Genomic DNA, 13,406 nt, shown 5'->3' on the forward strand with positions numbered 1-13,406 from the left:
GAATATATTTGAAGAATTGTTGTAATGAGGCTGGATTCATGCAGGGAGAGAGGAGTGGACCCAGGGTATATCAAGCTCTGTTTTGGTAGGTTCTACTACCGCAGGGGCTATTGGGATATTTTTCAGTGGGGGTGTGCCATGATCTGGCTTAAAAGGTCATTCTGGTTGCAGCAGAAAGAATGATTTGGAAGCTAGGGTAGCTTCAGGGAGGTCATCTGCAGGCCAGCACGGAGGCCCAGGCCAGAAATGATGGCGGCATAGACCAGAGTCCTGGTAGTGGGGACAGGTAGAAGTGGATGAAATTTAGGAGGTAGCATTGACGGGACTTGATGATTGATTGGCTAGGGTGAAGGTTGGGGAGAGCAGGGGAGAGGGTGACTCAGGTTTCAGGTTTGAAAAATTGGGTGGGTATAGTTTGGAAAGTGATTTTTAAAAAGGTATAAAGTGCTGAGGGAGTTCAGAGGAAGGACAAAATACTTCCAGCTGGCGGAGAGGTGGCAAGATTTAATATTATAAAGATGACAATTAATGAATAAATTTAACACAATGCCAATCAAAGTACCAACAAAGTGTTTGGGGAAACATTATGAATACTCAGCTGAAAAAGTAAAAAAATAGGATGCTTAATTTTGAAAAATGATGGGGTCTCAACTTACCAGACATTAAGATCTACTTTAAGTTTCAGTAATTAAAAGAATGTGGGATTTTGTAGGGACATGTAGAAGTGTCATCCAACACATGAGAAAATGTACAAGTAAGCAGGTTTTGTACAGATGAAAAATAAATGCATAAGTATTTGTATAGGGTAGGACCATCACATGTTAATAAGAAAAAATGGGATATTTAACAAATGATGTCGGGTCAACTAATTAAGCATCAAAAGAGGGCAAAATTTCTAATTTCACATAATAAATGGAACCATGTTAGTTAAATATTTTAATTAAAAATGTAGCTTTCAGAAGGTTTTATATATAAAAAATATATAATTTTGAGGCTTGCTAAAATTAGCAAAACAGAACCCAGCAAGCAAAATATATGAAAACATCATAAGAGGAAAATGTTTATGCTTCAAATTGCCAGTCATTAAGTCAAAAAGAAATGACAAACTGCAACATTTGCTAAATATGACATGCTATCTTACATTTAAAAGAATTCACCCATTCGGTCAGCAAAAATTTGTCATGTCCAAAGTTTGTCAACTATTATATATTTATTGTGGATGAAGAGGTGAATGTTAGATATCTTACAACTAATGGAGGGAAAATAACCTAGCAAGAAGTATCAAGAGTTAATTCAGGAAGGAATACAGTTAAGTAATAAACATATTTTTGAAATCCCAGCCACATTAATAGTCAAATAAATGCAAATTAAGGCAAGCACTGTAGCGCACTTTTTCCCTGTCAAGTATGCAAAGATTTCTTTAAACCCATGAAAATACCCAGGTTGGTGAAATTAGAGTAGTGGGGACTTCTGGAGAAGTGGAGGCTCTGGAGAACACCTGCTGCTACCCTGAAACAATGGCCCTGCCCTTCCACACAGCAGTTCTTCTTCCAGGAATGTATACTTCGGGAATAATTGAGTTTGCCTGAAGGCTGTTCATTGGAGCTGTTTATAGTCAGGAAAATATCCTTAGCGTCTATTAGGGGACTCATTAAATAAATAATGGGACATCCTGAAACTGAAACACTTTTTGACATTGAAAAGCGAACAGACACTTAGTTACAAATATCTGTGAGATATATATGAATAGTTGTGAAGCCAGTATACCAATGTGTTAAAATAGTGGTGTTCGGGTGTTAATATAATTATTTTATTTTTCAAATTTTACTTAAAATATTTTCTAGTAGATAGCATTTTGAATTTTTGTGCTTTCTGTTATACTTTCCTAATATATATTTCATTAAAAATTAGAAGAAAATAAGCCATAACTAAAATAATACCATACATGTTTGAATACTGAAATAGCACACATTAGCCATCTAAACTCTCCAGGTAAAAAGATACTGCTTCTGGTTAGGAAAGCTTCTGGGAAACTGCCTTTGAGAAGGAAGAGCCTTGGGAGGCCTCAGCTAAGCGTGAAACGGTGATGATAGGGTAGCATATTCGTTCACAATCAGGGCAGAAATTATGGTGCCAGAGGATTCAAGAGACTGGTGACTATGCTAACCTCCCCATTGAAGTTCTTGGACCAGATGTGACTTAGGTTGGTGGAGACAAATATTGACCTACATTACCCATGGAAGGTTCCACAAGCCACAGGAAGTAGATTGGTGGTCTCTTGTCTTGCCACTAAACAATCAGTCAGGACATGAAAAGCTCGCTTACAACCCACTTGAAATTTTACTCTAACAGTTGGAAAGGCTGTGGCTTCCCCAGGCGATCGAGATAGACTGTTCGACCTTGGAGCTGAGGTCTGCCTCCCAGGAGCCTGAAAGGTGTGGCTTTTCCCTGTGAGGAGAGAGAGACCTGCAGAGCCCCTGTCAGCCTGGCCTCCTGAGCCACCCATACTGAGTTCCTGAGTTAGCTCCTCCAAACCTTCATATAAGGCTTAGCTGCAGGGGAGAGCCTCAGAGGCTAAGATAGATCTGGACAAGAGCCTCCATTTCTGTGGTGAGGTAGAAAAAAATAAGCCTGATTCCAGAGGAAAAGAAACACTTGAAACCTAGAGTGTTTTGGTGGGGACAGAGTGAACTTCAGGGATTTCAGGAGAGGCCCACTGGACTCAGCAGAAGACCTCTTTCCAGACACCTGTGGTGCCACCCATGACTTCTTTGTCCCTTTGTCAAGTTGCCTCACCTCTCTGAGCCTCCTTTCCCTCGTCTGTAAACCTTTGGTTCTAATTATGAAATTACCCATAGGTGTTTTTCTAATTTGGCTGATCATGAGATCATGCTTGGTCCCATTCCAGGCATACTGAGTCACACATCTTCTGAGAGGGTCTGAGAATCTGTATTTGAAGCATCAAGAAAGTGAGCTTGGGTAACCTAAGTCCTGGTCACGAGGCTGTTGTGGAGACTATCTGGCTAGCAACATACTCTATTCATAGGGTGGTTCTTAGGAGAATGTCACTAAACCATGAACACTATAGTGTTTACTCTTAGGTGGAACTTTCTAGAAGATTCAAAAAGCAGGGAGCTGAATGGGATTCTCTGGCAAACCTCCTGGTCCTCAGCTCCTGGCCACCACACAGGTCTCTAGCATGGTCCAACCATTGATGATTCTTGTATCCAAGGATGCGCCATCCTAATAAACCCAAGCCTATTAGATGTAACTTACCTGGTGTAATGAGCCAAAATGCAGTAATCAGCTCCCAATGGTTGTTGCTGCCAAGAACAGCATAAACAACATCAGGGCTCTGAAAAACAACACCTTTTCTTCACACATGTAACTTTGCAGGTCTATTTTCTTCCAACCCAGGGTTGCTAACTTGCTTCTATGGAACTGAGTGACTGACATGAGATGTAGCTTCTCAGGCATGCTTTGAGACCTGGAGGCAGGAGACACTTCTGCTCCCTCAGAGAGGCTTCCACAGAGATCTGGCAATGCAGAAAGATAGGCCAGGTTGGGGCAACCGCTGGGACTATGGGTGTCAGTTGTACTGGGATTTCTCAGCCATCTTGACTTTCAGCAGCAGTGAGAATCCAGGCAGTCTGGAGCTTGGATTTGGGGGTGTAATTGCCATTGTCTACAATTATAAAAACTGCATTGTTCAAAGAAACCAGCAAAAAGTCGTGATGGTTGAGCGAATTGAGGTCGTTGCAGACAGTGGGTAGATAGGCCCAGTTTTTCAGTATTGTTCCTATGGGTCTTTGTAGAAGCTGGGCTAAACATTTGATTGCTGGGGAAGAAGTTCCTGGTGACTTCTATCATCAGGTCGAACTAGTGGGAAACAAAAAGATGAGAGTAACTCAGTCATCACATCTGTCACGTGGTGAGCATGCAAGCTCGGCCCTATCTTATAGCTGTCAGACAGTCACCGCTTTCCCCCACGAGGGTGTCTCCGAGTTCTCCACTTCCTCTATTGCCTAGACCACCCTAGGTCCAATCCAGTTTTACTGTCAACCACTTATCTGTGCTACTTGCCAGAACTCTGCAGAAATTATGTCTAAGCCATTTCTTTGGCTTCACTCACTAGGGTACAGGCCAGAGGTGCAGAGAGTAAGAGGATTCACCAGAGACAGTGGAGAACAGAATAGGCAGATTGAAGTACACTGCTGAGGGGAGCAGCAGGCGGGTCAGGAGGGGTCTGCTGTGCCATGTGGGTCAGCTCCCTGGCCGGGGATCAAACTCTTTTGGAGAGCTTCATAGTGCTGTGCCTCAACCATTTGCACCACCAGGGAGGGGCTGTTTTCTTAAGATTTATTTTTATTTATTTATGCATATAAGAACTAGGGTGTAGGCCAGAGGTGTGGGGGATGAGATTGGGGAGCAGAGCAGGCAGATTTACTGAAACACACTGCTGAGGGGAGCAGCAGGAGAGACAGGATGGGTCTGCTGCGCCCTGTGGGTCAGCTCCTTGGTGGGGAAATGAATGCAGGCCATAGAGGTGATAGCGCTGAGACTTAACCCCTAGATCACCAGGGAGGCCCATCACCCATGAGTTTTACTCAGCAAATGCCAGTGGCCTTGGCTGCTACACGGAGGCGGAGCACAGGAAGGCCGGCAGGTCAGTGAGCTGGAGGCAGCTTGGAGCACACCAGGGCCCTGGGTCCCTTACTGCCCATGGGCTGGTGTGAATGACAGCCTGTGAGGAGCACTGGATTCCCTTAGGAGCTTAGAGACTTGAATTTCAGCCCCAGTTTTCTATTTTCTAATTTAAAAGAGGGTAAGGTATCTATCTTCTTGAGAAGATGAAGTGTTGTCCATATGCAGATGCACTGTGTGTAGAACCACAAAGAACATAAGGCAAATCCACTGTTGTCAGCTTTTTTTTTTTTTAAGATTTATTTATTTATTCATACAGAACTTGGGTACAGGCCAGAGATGCGGAGGGTGAGAGGATTCACCAGAGACAGAGTGGGGTGTAGAATAGGCAGATCGACGAAGTACACTGCTGAGGGGAGCAGCGGGCAGGTCAGGAGAGGTCTGCCGCGCCATGTGGATCTCCTCCGGGGCAGGCGGGGTTCGAACTCATGAGGTTTAAGCTTCTTTGTGCTGTGCTTTAACCCTCTGCGCCACAAGGGAGGGCCTGTTGTCAGCTTTTGACAGAGTTTCTGGGGTGGCTTCTAGGTGGCCTCATCCTTGCAGCTGACAGACTCAGGGTGGGGTTCTTTGCATGTCTTCTCTTCTGGAAATGGGAATTCTTCACGTGCTGTGTTGTGCCCTTAGCCTGTGTCTAGGTTAGAAATAAGATTTTTGTAAGTGGCAGAGGAGGCTGAGGCTGGCTGCATGCATGGTTCTGTGGAGGAAGGCAGAGCAGCAAATATTCAGATGCCAGAAAGGAGCAGGAGGCCCAGTGTCCCCCAGGTGGTTGAATTTAGATGTAGGCAAGTGGAGCCAATGGAGAAGCCAAAGAATTCATGTCAGTCAGCTTCTCCTTGGTCACTTCCTGCCTTTTCTTTTAGCACAAACAAACATGCTTGATAACACACCTCCATTCATTACTTGGGGAGAATCAGTTAACCAACAGAAAGTGGCTCACGCAGGCAGCAGTTGGGAGGAGCAGTGGGCTGCCGAGGCTTTCCCACAGATCTCCAGCCTCCCGAGCATCCTCCCGCAGGCCCAGCATGGTGAGCCCTCCAGAGCCCGTGCACAGCTGTGCTTATGGAACTGGGGATGCAAATAGCCGTCCCCTTTTGTGTCTTTCTTTTTCTTCCTTTATAGCATGATCATGAAAAAAGAAATCCCATTTAAGAAATGAATCTGATTTTTAGTTAAAAATACCCAATTCAGACATCAAAAACTGGCCCGAGTACAACTGCTCTCAGTTCACACTGGAAACAGGTGGAGTCAATAGGCCTCCTGATAGCTGGTGGTTTTGGGAAGCTGCCTCCACCCTGGCTCTTGTGAAATTTGGATCCGTCACTCAGCTGATTCTCAGGAAGGATGTCTCGGTTGGAGGCCCCAAAGTAGGGGCTGCTGTTTCACTCGACACATCCCAGCCCCTTAATGGCCTGGAGCTCTCAGCTATAATATTCTAAATACACATTACAGAGAGCAGGAGCATATTCATAACTGCTCCATTGTGGCATTTAGATTTACCCTTGAAATTTATCTTTAATTTTTACAGTTGTCTCCTTAACCATGTATATTACTCTCTTCTTCAAACAATCTGTCTTGCTGCTGAAGTTTTTCTTGAAACCAAAACGTAATTAAATATTAAATTAATATTTCATTTAAAATTAAATATCAGAGGCTTCCATCTAATCTTTCACTTGTGCGCTGCTGGTTCTCACTTTGTGTTCTCCTTCCTGTATCCTGTACCACCTCTTAATAATGTGTTCCTGTATTATCTTTCTTTTTCTTCATTTTTTTTTAATTGCTGACATTGAGCTTTTGCTATAATGAAACAAATGAATGAAGGGAGAGATTTCAGTGTAGTAAATGTTAAAGACTTAATTCAACAGCCTGTGGCTACAGCCCCAGCCCTCCCTCTCCACTTCTCAAAGAAGAGTTCTAGTGCACAAAATAAAATAATAGAATCATAAAATGCACAAGTTTGCAAGAGGACCTAGAGGCCATTTAGTGTGACTGTCCTTGCAGAGGAATAAAGTCCACTTGGCTTTGAAGGTGGCACAGTTGGTCAGGGTTGGGAACCAAGACAATTGCCACACCAGAGCAAGCTTTATCTCCACCATATGCTTTACTAATTTTTTTTTAAAGATTGATTTATTTATGCTTACAGACTGGGATACAGGCCACAGGTGTGGTGGGTGAGAGGATTCACCAGAGACAGAGTGGGGAGCAGAACAGACCGACTGACAAAATACACTGCTGTGGGGAACAGCGGGTGGGTCAGGAGAGGTCTGCCACCCATGTGGGTAAGCTCCTGGTGAGGGATGGAACTTGTGCTGCAGTGGCTTCGGAGAGCTTTAGAGTGCAGTGCTTTAACCCATTGAGCCACCAGGGAGAGCCTGCTTTACTAATTTTTAACTTGGAAGCATTAAAATGCCAGTGGAATGCACTCTTTGAATACTGGGTGACTAAGAACCAGGGCAGGAGGTAGACAGCTGGACAAGGACATTGGGAGACAGTAGGAAGAGGAACAACGTCATAGCCCAGGGCAGACTTTGGAGGAACTGACAGACAGGCTGAAAGCATTTTGAAGACATATTCTGAGAGAGGAGAGACCAGGGCCTCGGAAAGGTGGGTGAAGAAAGGAGCTGGCCTGTGTGTATCTGAATTCTTCAAAAACTCGTTGCTTTACTTGCCTCCCCTCCTGGCAACAGAGTAACTGTCATTGCCCAGAGCCATGCTGGGAGGTGTTCCCGGGAGGTGCTCCTTGGGCAAGTTTATCCTTTGTTTGTATATCAAAGTCTGTCTCCTCTTTGGTGTTGATCTGGCAATCACATGACATTGGTTTCAGGTTTCTTAAGCATGATTCTTTTCCCATGCTTTATTTTGGGGCAAGATTTAAAGTTAGATTTAAAGTTAGGCTGGAAGGATCCTGCATTTCTGTGGCTATATCCTCCCATGGACCACAGGCTCTGTGCTTAGCCGACAGGCTCTGTGCTTAGCCGACAATAATGGAGATCCTTAGGTTGCTCATAATGGCACATAGATGCAAATACAAGGCGAGGCTCAGAATTTCTAGGCTTTTCTAGTCTCTTGATGGCATCCCACAGACTCCATGATCCTCCAGAGCATCTGTTGAAGATCTAATGAGTGAAGCAAAAACCCAGGCCAGCAGTTTGATTCTTCAGCACCCCCACTGCGGGCTGATTAAACACTGATATCTTCCTTCATCCCTCATCTTATTTGGCTCCCCTCAAATTTCAGCAAAGGAACTGGATCAGCCCTGAGATCTCCATCTCTGTGTTTATCATTGCTATTGGCAAGGGCAAAAATAGTCTCCTGCCTGCGATGTTGATTCTGTCTTTGTTGAAGGTTAGCCATGACTCTAACAAAGAGTCCTCTTTCGCTGTTAGCTCATGTGTCCTATACTTTCTGAAAACAGAAGTACAAGCAGAAGATGGAGCAAGCATTATCTGACCTCTGTGACTGCTAAGGAAAGAAAGTGGATCATATAGAATTTATACATCTCATTAACCCTTTGGGAAAATTCATATTGAATACCAGCCAGCTTTTCTTTTTTCATGAATGCTTTCCAGTAGGTATTTTTTAGTTAAATACTATTTACTTATAAAAGAAACCCTTCACACAGTGCTTACTGTCTGTAGCTATTTGTTGGGTTGAAGATGGGTAAGTAACCTCATATATTATGCCCACAATCAAAATGAGAAATGACACATAAGATCCAGGGTCTCAGGAGAAATATTATGAAATCTCAAGGTATTGATGAAAGTTTTTTCCAGGGCTGATCCAAATGGGATTTAGATTCTGTGGCAGTTGAAATGTGTATTATTAAACTCCTTAAGCAAACCCGAATGACTCCCAGTGGAGGATTAAGACATTCTATGTATAGCAAAGACGAAATTCTCATGTCTGAGTTTTCTCTATTGAATTCCCCCTTGATTAGCTTCTGTAATATTTAACTTTATGCCATGCCATAATTATTTAATAAAAGGTAAATATAAATTATATTTCAGTGGGGATATGACCTTTTACCTTAATGTTATGTTACTAAAGAAAGACATAGATAAATAGAGCCTATAGACTGAGCATATTTTTAATTTACTCTGTTTTTGCCTCGCCAGCATTTCTCCATGTCCCTCTCAGCCTCGGGGTTGGCAGAACTTTGCAGCAGCTCCATGCTCCATGTTGTTGGAGAGGCTGTAAATCCACACCGATGATGGTGTTTAACATTCTGGTTGCCCTTAGAGACAGTCTTGGTGCTGGCTTTGGCCACCTCATGAGCTAATTGAGGTTTACTTGGCTCATACCAGCTCTGAACAGTCAGAGCACACCCAGGCAGGTGGAGGGAGCTGGGATCCAAAATGAACTTGAATCTGTAGAATACACAAGTACTCGTCAGTTAGGAAGGCAGCTTGGAACCAAAGTGAAGGCGATGTACTTCAACCTCCATGATCCAAAGACTGGATGCATAGACAGCCACTGACTCTGTCTCTCTCGTGTGGTTCTGTCTCTCTCGTGTGGTTAACGAAACACTTTCCACTTCATGATTTTCACTCCAAAAGTACACTTAATTAAATGAGCGTGTGTGTATGTGATTACACCCTGTGCATATAAAAGACCATGTGTTTTATTCAAGTCTTTCTCACATTGGATCCACCTATAACCCACCCCAAGCTTATGCCCATGAAATCTGCCAGAGGCCTCCCCTCAAAATAATCAAAGAAATAGGTGAGCATGCTTCAGCTACTCACTTAATTTAAAACATAAATTGCTGACCCAGTGTGGTCAAGACAGGCTGCTAGGAGTGAGAACAGGCACGAGAAACCAGGCACTATCCTTGTGCTCTGCTGGTTTGCCCTCTGCCGTCCAGTAGGGGAGGACTCCATGTGCCAGTGAGTGACAGGCTCTGCTAGAGAGAAACCATCCCCTGCTTCCTGCTCCTGTGTACTGATTAGAGCCACAGGAGGGAAATTCCCTGTGAGCAGCTAAGGCCATGAAATAAGACGAAGAGGTGGACTGTGGATGATGTCGAGAGCGGGAGGGAGTGAGGACTCACAAGGGGAGGAACCAAGCAAATGCAAAGAAGGCACAGGCTGGCGACTGCGACAGGGGACCGACATCTGCCGTGTGGGGTGTCCCCTTACTTTACTGTCAGCTCATTCTGAGAGGGGACACCCACGTCCATACCCCCAGCTTCTGCTTTCCCCATAGAAGATCAGCTGCACCTTGGGTTTAGTAAGAGATGAGACAGTGACTGATTTAGAGCATCTTGTTACCAAATCTGTTCGGCCTGCAGCACCAAGCAGCTGTGTGTTTGCTGATGGCTACCAAACAGGGTCTCCTTCTACTCTTGGTGATGGAGGAGTCGGGCAATCCAGGCTGGACGGCTCTCTGGGGCTGCAGGCCTTGGCTCGCAGCTTGAGAGGAAGCGCAGGTGGGGGTGGAAGGGTGGCCAGGGAGCTTGAGAGGAAGCAGGAGGTGGCATGACACTGTGAGCACTTTCTTTGCTGTGCAGTCCAGTTTCTGGGTACAGAGGGGTAGCCTGTGACTCAGGGCAGGCAGCTGGCATATTTTGCTGGGGTGTGGAACAGTGTCTCTAGTGCTAAAACTGAAAAGGTTAAGAGCACAGGTTTTGGAGTTGAGAAGCCAGGGTACAGTTCCTGCTTTGACTGGCTGGAACTGCATTTAAAATGGGGATAAAATTCACACCGTGGGCTTGTAACGAGGATGAAATAAGTTAAAGCATGTAAAAGGCTTAGCATAGTACCCGTAACATAATAAGCTTTAGCAAATCCTAACAGTGGTAATAACGGTCTTCGTTATTGAATACTACAGCCACTAAACATCCTGTTATTAAAGAAAAAACTTCAGAAATTGCTAACATTATAATGCAGAGGTGGTGGGGGGAGGAGTGAACGGAATGATTCCAATTATATACACAGCTATCCTTACATGTGTTTCTGGGTAAGATGATAATGTAAGCGCAAGTGTTTAATTTGCCCCCTGCCTCCAAAAGATATCAGAGTGTATTTTCAAGAAAACATGAACATAAAGGAAATCTGACATTCAAGCTTGCAGTTAAGCTGTCATCGATATGCCAGAACTTCTGTGCTGTTGCACTGATGTGTGTCGACCGGGCTGTGTTGGAGGTTGGACTCTTCTTCATTCTCCTAGAAACAACAGTGGGGCCAGGAAATAAAGACAGAGACCCTGGCAGCACCCCCCCCCCAACATCCTCCAACCCCATCTTGAGGGGTGAGATCAATTGGCACAGACATAAGTTTGACCTTGAGTAGAAAGGTGTCTACTAAAGAGTTGTATGTCCAGAGAAATTGTCATTCATGTGTCAGGAAGCCAAGGAAACGTTCTCTTATTTAAAGAGCCCAAAAGAATTCAGCCCTTATTTTTGCTGATGTAAACTGACTGTGAGAGAATTGAGTCACTGATGAATGAAAAAACTAACGTTTTACAGGTCAGCACAGAGAACATGTCAATAGAAAGCATCTAAAGTATTGTTAATATGATGGAACAGCTTAGTAGGAACAAAAATGTTTAAAAACTACAGGTCACAGAAAATATAATAATAGTAATATAGCTCAAGTTGGGAAGGTAGAGAGAATGGTCAGAGAAATTTAAGGTGAATAAAATGCCTTACATATAAGTGACTCGAAAAACTCAAGTAACTAGAAAGAATAAAATATTTTTACAGAAATATAAAGGTACTGCTTTAAATTAAAATGGGATTAAATTTTAATCCCATTTAATCTTCCAAAGAGCTAGAAATGAAAAGCAAAAAATGTATTAGTTAGACCATAATTTCTTTAAACACATTTTATTTTTTAGTAGGAGAACATTAAGGAGAGAGGGAATGAACATTACAAAGCAAGCAATGTGTCTCTGGTTAGGGGATTAGTGAAACTAAATGTTTTTGAAATTTGGTGTGGTGTGATGTCATACACCAGCAGGATGTGATTCTATGCCTTTAAATTATATACGACGTTGTAAACCAATGTTTCAACAATTAAAAAAAAAAAAAGGAATTTCCTGAAGTTTCATTTGGAAGAATAAGTGGGTAAAACTAGTTGAGAAAAATGTAGCTTTAAAAGCTTATGTATTTGTGGAAGAGCAATTAAACTAGCAAATATTAGATGTGTTATAATGACAACCGTGTGATTCTCAGCCTAGAATAGAAACATAGACCAGTGAAATATAGCAGAATGCCTAGATGTCATTCAATAAATTGTGTTACAAAGTTGGGACAAATATAAATGTTTAATATTATACAACAACAACAAATAAGTAATTTAAGAGTTCATGTACGCATGTCTATGTGTTTGTAAACACACATACACACACACAGTTTGTGTGTGTGTTTCTGTGTAAATTTACTAGATCTTGGAGCTGGACTAGTCTTTCTACAGTTAATACCTAAAGACAATTTGGGATATGATATCAGAACATGATGACAGAATGTTAAAAATGTTAATATATTTTTATAAGTAAAAATAGAATGAGACTAACTCCCCATAAGAAAAAGTATAGAAAACACTAATATGCAGTTCATAACAGAAAAAATGAAAATAATCAGCAAGCGTAAGAAAAAGATCTTCAACCTTACTGATGAGCAGAGAAATATAAGTTAAAATGACCAAGTCCATCGCTAAAATGAGTATAAATTTATGTACTCTTCTGAAGTGATTTGATAGTGTGTGCGAAAGCCTTAAATATAAATCATAATTTTTGGTCCAGTAATTCTAATTCTTGCAATTTTCCAATTGAAATAATTAAAGTTATGCACAAAGGATAATTATCGCTCTGATTTTGTAATGGTGGGAGATTAAGATCACGTTAAATGCCCAACATTAGGAAGTCATTCAAATAAATTAGAGACCATGTCATGGAAAAATATGGAGGGATTTTAAATAATGTTATAAAAGAATATTTAATAACCTGTGGGAAAGTTTGATTGTGAAATGGATAAAATATAGCTTATGAAACAGTATAAATAATATGTATGAATAATTTTAAGTATGTGTCTGTCTAACCCTGGAAAGGATATAAGCAAAAATGTCAATCCAGGACACCTCTCAGATGATGAGATTACAGATGATTTCATTTTTACTGCTATTATTTAAATTTTTATAGTTCTTAAATGAATGATGAAGCTTTGCTAGACCAATAGCTCATGTAAAAAGGAGAATAAAAAAGGAACTAACCACCTCTTGTGTTTGCGCTGCCTAACAGGAGTGCAGGTGCTGACTTATTCTTTGCATCTTTTTTCTTTTTACTTTGTGCATTAATTTTAAGACCATAAAATTTAAACCACAGACTTCTTAAAAAGGAAGGAAGAGAGAAATCAATTCAGAATATGTTTTAGCACAGTAGAGCTGTTTAAATATGTTATCCATTCAATCACCCACTCTCTCATTTTAAAATTGCTGATAGAAAGTGCCTACTACATGCCAGGCAGTGTCTTCAAAATGAGAATGAGAACACAGTGGCAAAATAAAAGAAGGGTGAGTTCTCTCCTATGGAATTTGAGTTTATGGGGGGAGCCTGCCACTAAATCAGTGTGCATTAATGAAACAGAACTTGAAGTCATGAAAGCCTATTCTGCATAAGAATAGGGCTTCTGAGAATAACTCATTGATGGCATATTTATAGACCCAAACATTTAAGAGAATAATTAAGAAAAAGTGACTTTTAGAAGA

The 13,406-nt window shown here is 42.0% G+C and overlaps 1 protein-coding gene across 1 annotated transcript in view; it reads left to right on the top strand.

Annotated features, from left to right (window-relative positions):
- Positions 1–13,406, top strand: part of EBF2 (early B-cell factor 2) — a 180,240-nt gene that overhangs the window by 147,772 nt on the left and 19,062 nt on the right. The gene's annotated exons all lie outside the window — the stretch shown is intronic.

The sequence above is a fragment of the Condylura cristata genome, unplaced genomic scaffold (assembly GCF_000260355.1).
Source record: "Condylura cristata isolate star-nosed mole 26May11 unplaced genomic scaffold, ConCri1.0 scaffold00018, whole genome shotgun sequence".
NCBI classification, from domain to species: domain Eukaryota; kingdom Metazoa; phylum Chordata; class Mammalia; order Eulipotyphla; family Talpidae; genus Condylura; species Condylura cristata.